We start from the raw sequence: 9,847 nt of genomic DNA, 5'->3' as shown, positions 1-9,847 counted from the left end.
TTTACTATAAATGTTTTTGTTCATATCACATTTTAACTACATTTTGGTTTTTTTAACCCTGATGTGGTTCTGGCGTGAACCTTTTTAGCCATCTGAGGCTGAGGCCAACAAGTTTTAGGCTTGCCAACCATGCCTCTTCTGCTAGATATGATGGACAACTGTCGTGTCTGCACTCACAATGTCCAGAACTCACTATTAGACTTTACTGGTTTGAATGATGAAGAACTTACATTTTTATGCTATTTTACTGGTTATGACTTATACTGATAAACCTGCCCAACCCATCTTGTTCTCAATCGATCATGTTTTGCAGTGATTTTTTTATTTCTTATTTTGTTATTTCTCGATGATTCTTGATGTCGCTGTAACGAATTGTGATTTGACGGTGAAGACACGTATGGCTTTTCATAATATCAAAATGGCGTTTTCATAGTAATGATTTGAGGCGCGGTGTCGAGTCTGACATCATTAGAAAGTCTCTTGTCGGTTTGATTTACGCTTCATCTGACCAATCGCTGCTCCACTCTTTCCCTCGTGTTGCGATTCACAGGGCCAATCGGAACACCAGACAGGAGGAACAATAATCGGCCTTGCACTGAGGTTTGGTTGTTTTGGTGAAGCCCTGGATGAGATTCTGTGAGTTTTGTTTAACATTGTTAACTGACAGCTGTGTGTATTTAAAGGGGGTTAATGTGAATAACGTAGCTGATGAAAATGACTTAAATACATAACTATGGGGATTTAAAGTTTGTAATAAGTTTCATGGGATAAGTACTGTAAGCCTATGGATATCGCCAAAATTGTGCTAAAGTAATAACGTCGTTTATTGTTAAATTCTTATGTGTTTATAAAGTCCTGAAAACAATGCGAATTCCACTGGACATAAGACAGGGTTCACATTTTCATATTTACCAATTCCAAGTTTGTGTAGAAATCTATTGTTAATGCTAGAGCTTTATTGTAGAGTGGCAACATTGTTTCTTTTAAGAAGCATTTAATCACCTCGTAATGGTTAACTTTTTATTTATAAAGTGTCAGCACAGTAAATGCGGCCAACAGAAACTTACATGGCAGCTACAACTACTGTTTAGCTTGTAATACCAGTTGTTTAGAAAAATTCTTTCATTATATTGCTTACTAAATAATAACCTGGATGATTCTTCTACAGGTTTACCAGCACTACTGCTTTGGAGTTAAACTGGACTTGGATTATCATCAACCATGAAATCACCCTAGTTTTCCCATGTATGGAATTGTTTTCTAGAGTTATTTGATTTCTCAAGTACGTAACGGTGGTATTCTCAATTAGTGTAGAACGTCTGAACATTCGACCTGGAGATGGATCAGCAAGCAGGTGGTGCAGAGGACCCCAATAAACCATCCAAAAAGAAACCAAATGAAGAGGATAGTAAGAACAAGAAGCTGGTATGTACCTATTACACATATTCGTTGTGTACAGCATGAGTCTGATTCATTTTTATTTAGGCAAACGGTTAGACATCCGCTCATATAATTAATGTAATTAAGCAAGCTATAATTTATCTAGCAATGTGTCCTTTTTAGTTAAATGCAGAGGTGTAATAACTGCTGTCAGACCCTGCAGTAAGAAAGTCCAAAAGTCTGTTTTGTTCTTTTAGCAGAAAACAGAAAACTATTTGCTAGCTAAATAGGTTTTAAATGAATTACATGAACACTCCTCTGTTAACTGATAAGATGCTTTCTGGTTGTAAAATAGTTTCATAACATTATTATTGTTATTACATGTGTATTAACTTGTTTTCCCATTAATTCTGAACATGTCATGTTTTGCATGTAATGCCTGACTTCCCCTAACATCTTGCATTGATGTATGATTAGTCTTTTCAGCTATTACTTGTCAAAACAGGGTATTTAGAAAATATTTAGACCCATTTACTTTTTGCAAAATTGTGTTGTGGATTTGATTTTAAATTGATATAACTTCCCATTTTTAAGCATAAATCTATAAAAAATCTGTAAGCAGAACAGCAAGCATTATTGTGCAAAACAGTGCACATCACCTGGCCAAAATAACTGATAAGATTTAATGTGGTGTTGGCAGCATCCTGCTATAGCGATGCATCTTAGTGACTGGTAGACTGTTAAGAATTGAGGAACCCATAAAGACAGCCAAATACATTTACATGACATTTACATTTTCAGCATTTAGCAGGAGCTTTTATCCAAAGCGACTTATAGTACTTTGACAGTATACTGTCTAATCAATTGAGGGTTAAGGGCCTTGTTTAAGGGCCCAACAGTGACAACCTGGCAGTGGTAAGGCTCGAACCAGCGACCTTTTGATTACTAGTCCAGTACCTTAACCACTAAGCTACAACTGCCAATACAGGAACATTCTTAAAGAAAACTTCCTCCAGAGTGTATGCAAACTTAAACTGGGGTGATTGTTCACCTTTCAACTTGACAATATCCCAATAATACAGCAAAGACAACACTGAAGTGGCTTTGGGGCAAGTCTCTGGATGTTCTTGAGTGGCCAGCCAGAGCCCAGACTTAAACCCCATCAAACAGTTCAGACACTTGCCATCCAGTCATATCCAAGAAGCCTTGCAGCAGTAGTATCTGCCAAAGGGCTCCTACAATGTATTGAGTAAAGAGTCTTTAATATTTTGTTATTAAGACATTTCACATTTAATTTTTCCTTTTTCTTTGTAAAAGTAAACGTGTGTTTTCTTGATTATGGTTGACTCCGTGTAGATTCATGGCTAAAATAGCAGTTGTATCTGATCAAAATCAAATCCATGAGGATGAGATGTGCAAAAAGTCAAGGTGTGTAAATACTTTGTGAATTTACTGTATGTAGCATAAATGTTTCATGTTTTGGTCAGTGGTCGATTAGGCTCTTTAAATACAGGAGCAGTCAAAAGGAAAAAAAGCAAATCCGTTTTTAAAGCCAAACCCTGTTTAACCAAAACCAGTGCTTTACCTCTTTTTGCTGTTTTATTTTATTTAATTTTAACATGTTTGAAAAAAAGTACTGTGCAGCTGTACATGTCAGTGTTAAAGTTTTCAGACTGGGATAAGGGAAAGAACTGGTCTTTTTGCAAGGGTAGGTCCTGACACTTTGTTTACTTCTGGAGTCAAATCAATGTAAGCAATAACAGGATCTTTTAGAAGTGCTCTAAATGACAGGAAATGAAACTCAAGGAAATGGGAGCACAGGAAGTGGGGGGGGGGGGGGGGGGAAGGGAAGTAACAAAGCTTGGTATGTTGGCTACGCTGGTAAAAGACATTTTGACACTACCTTTAAAAAGAGGCATTTATGGTCTGTGGCCACAAATTTACCACAATGCCCACTTTTTATAGCAAAAATATATTAATGACCATCAGATGAAGGATATAGGGTGTGTTGTTAAACCTAAAAAGAGTGCTAAGTTGTAAAAAAACACAAACACGAACTAATGAACTCCGTGAGCTTTGCTCAAAGGTAACAGTCCATACGATACACTTATCAGACAATGTATGTTTGTTCTGGTGAAGTTTCTCTTGCTCCTTTGGTTTTAGTGATTCAGAAACAAGGCTAAGTCACATAAGAACATGATTAAGATTTGTATAATTTCATTTAAAATAATTTAAAGCTGCTGTTAGTTCGTATTAGAATTGATTAAGCTGACGAGAGGAATCCAGTGTTGTGCTGTAAGGAGGCATAAACCACAGTATATTTTTATATTGTGTTTATGCCAAATTTTGCCTTTAATTTTGTCTTTAATTTTGAACAGAATCTATTGCATTTAAAATAAATGTCTTTGACCCGTGTCCAGTTAAACTAGTTCTAGGGTAATTAATGCTTTAACTGATCAGCTTTTATGTTTTATATAAGTGTGCCTATTCTAAATTTAATGAATGCAACACTTTCCAAAGTTATGTGTGTGACGTGTTTTTTACTGTATTACATCATCTATAGCAATGTTTCGTTTAGTATTTGGGAAGTAAGGACTTGAGTTGTGGTTGTAAAAGTGGAAGTTTTGCCCATAGTTGCTTGTTATAGCACTAGCTGCTCATCAGTCATGGATCTCAGTTGTTCTATGTTGTGTTGCATTCAGTCGATCTAGCATCTTCGCTGTCACTACAAATCAAAACTGTTTTGACATGTGCGGAAGGTTGCTTGTCTTTATCAAGCTAAAATAAACAGACTTTTTTTTTTTTACTATTTTCTTTTCTTTTCCAATTCCAATTGCTTTGCTGCTTTATAACTCCCATGTTGGCAAAAGGACTAGCAGACTAGCATTTGTCCCCTCCAGTACTTTATGCAAGAGTTAATTCACACAGAAAGCTGTACCACATACGAAAAGTGATTCATTGCCATGTGTAAATTGCTGGGACCTTGTACAGATGCGGAGGTTCAAATACATTTCTCTTCCTCACACATGGCCACATGGTATCACTGCTGAGATTTCAACATTACGACTTAAGTTGTGTGCTAGTGTATTAGACCATTGCACCACCTGAGCGCCCCAAAGAGGGACATCTTTGGTAAAAAAAAGGTCTAGATGCCAGCATATGTTGTGAGTATATACCAATCTAATATTTAACCAAAATAAATTTCAAAGGTGGACTTTTTAAACCACAGCAAACGTCAAATGAATTCAAATGATCTTGAGCCCAAAGATGTTGACTATGTTTTTGGATGTTATTAATATATGGCTTTTGCTTTGCATAGTGGAGACCTAAATTGCACTTATTTACATGGGCAGTGTTCATTTGGTTTTAAAAGTACTGTACAAGTTTGTAGAAGGTGGAGATTTTCAAATCCAACCACATAGAAGCAAGTTGAGGTTAAACAGTGGCAAGAAAATTCTAAGTATTTATGAAGAAGAAACCTTAAAAGGAGCAGGGGATCAATTAGTGGCATAGAGGGTATTTGGTATGTTTAATAAATACTAAATAGTAAGTAAAAATAAAATTATTCATAACAAAATTTATAGAAAAAGGTGAATGGAATTAATTAGAGTTTATGATCTTTCAGTTTAGTCTGTGATTGAGTAACGTCTGAGTCTTTGGACTCATATTGTGAGTGAAGTCACTGCAGATTCCCATCACACCAGCAGTTCTGAAGAATCAGCATTATTGGAATGACATCCTCATACTTACAGGCTTCAGTCTTAGGTTGGTGAAAAGAAACTACAGAACCACCATGTTAAAAAACAAAAGTTGTGGTTAAAATATCATGAGTAAATTGTGTAGCATTTTTAATTATTACAACTCAGTGAGAACTAGAATGTACCACAGCCATGAGCCATCAGCGCATCTTTCCTCCACCCTCAACAACCCTGAGTGATCATAAGTGAGAGGCTGAACGAGAGCAATCCATCAGCCCTGATAACCCCGAATGTCTATGACCCTGGACCCCCAAGGCTATGTAGTGCTTAATAGGTTAGTAAAAGTGTTTTGCAATGAATGCAGTATTTTGGGGATTTTTGCGACCTCTTTGGGATTTCTGTTAAAACTTCCACGGGTAAATAATATCTAATTATGTAATACCTAATTAAGCGTAGGTATGAAGGGAGCATTAAAAAAAGGCTCAGTTACTAGCAAGAATGACTGAGATTCATTATTATATGAAAAACTGTTTGAGCAAAAAATCTAACCATTGAAGAATAAGTTTTTTCAACTCAATTTTGGAATTTGCCATCTATAATCCATAAAGTTTTTAAGAATTTGAAGAAATCTTCTAATCTAAAGGGCAAGGTTAAAAATTCACTGTTTAATGCCTGTGACATTTAAGTCCTTACATGGTAAACTGACACACAACATACTGACACCATAAATGGAACCACACAGATGTGGAAAGTAGGGATGTCCCGATCACGTTTTTTTGTTCCCGATCTTTAATTTTGATCCCGATCCGATACCGATTCTCAAACCGATACTTGTATTTTCTAGATATTGTCTAGATAAGAACTAGATAACACTGTTTACACAGTGCACACTTCAAGTACATTACAGTTATTCAAATTAATCCAATCTATATGTTTAACAACTGAATAGCTCTGCAGTGCTGTAGGAAAAAAATTGCCTGCATCCAAGCTATTGCTTAATGTTCTTTTACAAAATAAAAGTAAACAAACCTAGTGCAGCATTGTAGTAAAAATCAAGTGAGATAATTAGTTTCACTTTGAACTTTATATTCAAAGAACATAATTCTGTTTAATGCAGTGATACACAAAAAATTAACAAAAATCTCCACTCACAAGTGGTGTAGCAGCTTAACTTGAATATAAAAAAACAAATAAGTTACTTAACAGCATTACAGTAACACCTGAATACCAAAATAAAATGGAAAGTCACTCTTTTGTTATGAAGGAAAGCCAGTTTTTAAAGTGCTTGTATTGTGACAATGGTTTGATGGACGGGTCTACGCAAAGTGAGTGTGTTTTGACCCTTTGGGGCTTCCATAGTGCATGGGATAGCGTGCTCGGCTCTGGCTGTCCGCTATTCGGAACAGAATAAGTTAATAGAGTGTTTTGCTCCCGACAATTTGTGAATATACCGTGTATTTTATTTCTTTATTAAGCGAGTGCATCACTACGACGCTCGGTTACATAACTAAGCCAATCAGAGAGCTTGATACTGAGATGTCGTTCAGTCTTGTAACATGTAAACTGGTAAAAGCTGTATGTTATGGTCCTGAAGTTTTCATACTCGGATTAAAAGTTATTGTTTTGTAAACCGGTGTGATCCTTGACTCACATACCATATAAACAGTAAAATTCTACAGTAATGAACGAAGCTCTACTCCTACCGCCTTGTGAAACGCTCGCATTACAGACATTACACCGCTGTTGGACTCGTTTCACTTTCCAATTTAAAGTATTTCCACACAGCGGACATGCTGACGTAAAACAAAAGATCGGGTTATGATCGGCATTAGTAAAGCCGATTTCCGATCAGTTAAAAATGCCTTGATCGGCCCTAGTGGAAAGACGTGCAAAGCTCTTTTCAGTAAATAGTTTAGCTAAGACTTCACTATGCAAAACAACAGTCATACATCAACAACATCAAGAAACACTGCCAACTTCTCTGGGTTTGAGCTGAGCAAAAACCTCTCCTCAGGTCTGACATCCAAGTCCATCTTTTAATTGCTTTTGGAAATAATGGTCCTTTTATTTTCTAGACCAAGAGGAAAAGGACTACACCGACACTACACTGTTAGTTTAGTTTAAAAGCCATCATCTGTCATGTTATGCTGAGTGGTACATGAGCATAGAGCAACATATGAACTTTTTTGACACAGGTCAAAAAGTACTTGTAATTACAGATGTCTGTTTTTATTTCTTTTTTTTCTTATTTTCTAAACTTATTTGGAATTGGTTTTATAATTTGAATCGGTTAACTGGTGGACTGTGTAACCACCATGGCTGATACTTTCTTACAGGAGCGTTGGACAGTTTTTTTCTCTCGAATCAGTGATATTACACTTTCTTTTATCATCTTTTTTACACAAGTTTCTTTAATGATTTTGTTCAATTATCTTAAATTATTCACTGTGACAAATATGTAATAAGATTGTCAGAAAGTCATAAAGAAGAACTTTTCCACCAACAATATATTCAGTAAGTCCTAAACACACATTCTACAACTGTACAATTAACTGTACAATTATATGTTCTTATTGTTTGGCCTCATATTTACCTGAAATGTAAACAATCTGAGGTAAATATTTTAGGGAAAAATAATTTTTCATTGAGATTTAACTTTGCTACACTAATGCTAAACTACCTTTAGAGGTCAAAAGTTTTTTTTTTTTAATGTTTTTTCAGTAGTTTATTACATGTTTTTGCTACAGATCCCTGTTTCTATGGGTTAACAATTCTTTGTTAATTAAAGTCTGTTCTTAAGATGTGTTATAACATTACAATTATATTGATATATTACTGTCAAATATTTTCATATTACTGGCATGGCAGTTATCATTTACAATTAAATGATTGTGACTGACAAATCACAGAATCAACACATAATACTTTTATGCTTTCTTGTTGTTAGTGGTTCCTTATTTGTGTTTAACTTATAGACAAAAATAAAAGTAACTTTAGATTAAACAATTAAAAAAAAGAAAAAACAAATATTCCTACATTAATGAAGGTTATTTTTCTACATTGCTATGACATTAAGACTTGTTTTAACATGCTGCTGACCATTTTTAATTAACATAATTTCATATAATAAACCGCAGAACATTTTACATTTTCTCTATTTTCTATTGATATTAGTTAGTTTTTGCAATAAAACAGAAATTCTAGTTTTGTAGTATTATGGTAAAAAACAAAACCTAATAGAACTTAAGGTGGTTGTTATATTCTTCTTATTATATTATTAACTGTGGTGTTATTTTCATACTAATTTATAAAAGTTGTCTTTATGAAGAGTTGGTATCAGCTGCCCAGACATTGTGTGCCATCTAGTGGCAAAACAGGATTGCTGTAAATAGCAATGTGGCATATATTATAACAGTATAATAATAATAGTACTACGTATAAGGGTCAATGACGTATAAGGATTTTCAACAGGCCAATTTTAAAATACTACAAATAAGAGTGTTTCTTGCAATTGTTCACTCGTTTAGAATGTTGTGTACACGTAAATTCCTATTAAAATGTTAAATTAAGTCATTTTAGTGTTTTTTCATTCAGTTGAATTGGCTGTGGCCTAACAAAATGTCATGTGGTGCGACTGTGATTTATTTTAACATGCTTAAATTTTTTTTTGCAAGTACTTAATAATATAATGTGTTTAGAAACAAATTATGTTATTACTTTGAGTTTTTGTAAATAATGTACTTGTATTTTTTGTTGTATAACATCAAATTCACTTCCTTAAATGTACTTAACAGACTTATTTTTCCTGTAAATCACATTAAACACATTAAAATGTTTTACAATTACCATTAACTTAGGCATACTGCATATTTCAGTAACATAAGTGAGATTTATTATTTATAATTTAATTCAGTTACGTCTGTTATTGGTTGCACCACATGATAAGTGGTCGCCCCAAATGACATGGACCTCCTATTGTTAAAAATTTGAAGAAATCAATTAACACATTCCCTACAACAATAGATTTAAACCAGATTTTATTAACATTTCATCGAACTGACATGAATAGAAATGTTTCACAAACTTTCCATGAAAGGGTGAAACATGGTCTGTAACAATGCTTAGGTAGGAGCTATGTGTCAGATTAACATCCACATGGATGGCAGGACCCAAGATTTCCCAGCACAATGTTGCCCAAAGCATCACACTGCCTCCGCCGGCTCGCCTTCTTCCCATAGTGCATCCTCGTGCCGTGTGTTTCCCATGTAAGCAATGCACACGCACCAGCACCCGGCCATCCACGTGATGTAAAAGAAAACGTGCTTCATCAGACCAGGCCACCTTCTTCCATTGCTTCGTGGACCAGTTCCAATGCTCATGTGCCCATTGTTGGCACTTTCGGTGGTGGACAGGGGTCAGCATGGGCACCCTGACTGGTCTGCGGCTATGCAGCCCCATGTGCAACAAACTGTGCTGCTGTGTGTTTTCTGACACCTTTCTATCAGAACCAGCATTAACTTCTTCAGCAGTTTGAGCTACAGTAGCTCGTCTGTTGGATCGGACCACACGGATCGTGTGCATCAATGAGCCTTGGCCGTCCATGATGCTGTTGCCGGTTGACCACTGTTCCTTCCTTCAACCACTTTTGATAGATATTGACCACTGCAGACTGGGAACACCCCACAAGAGCTGCAGTTTTGGAGATGCTCTGACCCAGTCATTTATATTTATATAAATATATAAATAAAAAAGAATAAATGCCTAAAAAT

At 35.4% G+C, this 9,847-nt stretch overlaps 1 long non-coding RNA gene across 1 annotated transcript; it reads left to right on the top strand.

Moving 5' to 3' along the window:
- The first annotated feature begins 586 nt into the window (after nt 1–586).
- LOC134308124 (uncharacterized) lies at nt 587–7,206 on the top strand. The gene is made up of 3 exons (XR_010010419.1): nt 587–636; nt 1,169–1,425; nt 7,154–7,206. It is a non-coding gene; the product is annotated as an uncharacterized LOC134308124 (long non-coding RNA).
- Nucleotides 7,207–9,847: the final 2,641 nt, after the last annotated feature.

The sequence above is a fragment of the Trichomycterus rosablanca genome, unplaced genomic scaffold, assembly GCF_030014385.1.
Source record: "Trichomycterus rosablanca isolate fTriRos1 unplaced genomic scaffold, fTriRos1.hap1 scaffold_77, whole genome shotgun sequence".
NCBI lineage: Eukaryota > Metazoa > Chordata > Actinopteri > Siluriformes > Trichomycteridae > Trichomycterus > Trichomycterus rosablanca.
The sequence above is the reverse complement of the archived record's forward strand: the minus strand, read 5'-3'. Positions and strand labels throughout refer to the sequence as shown.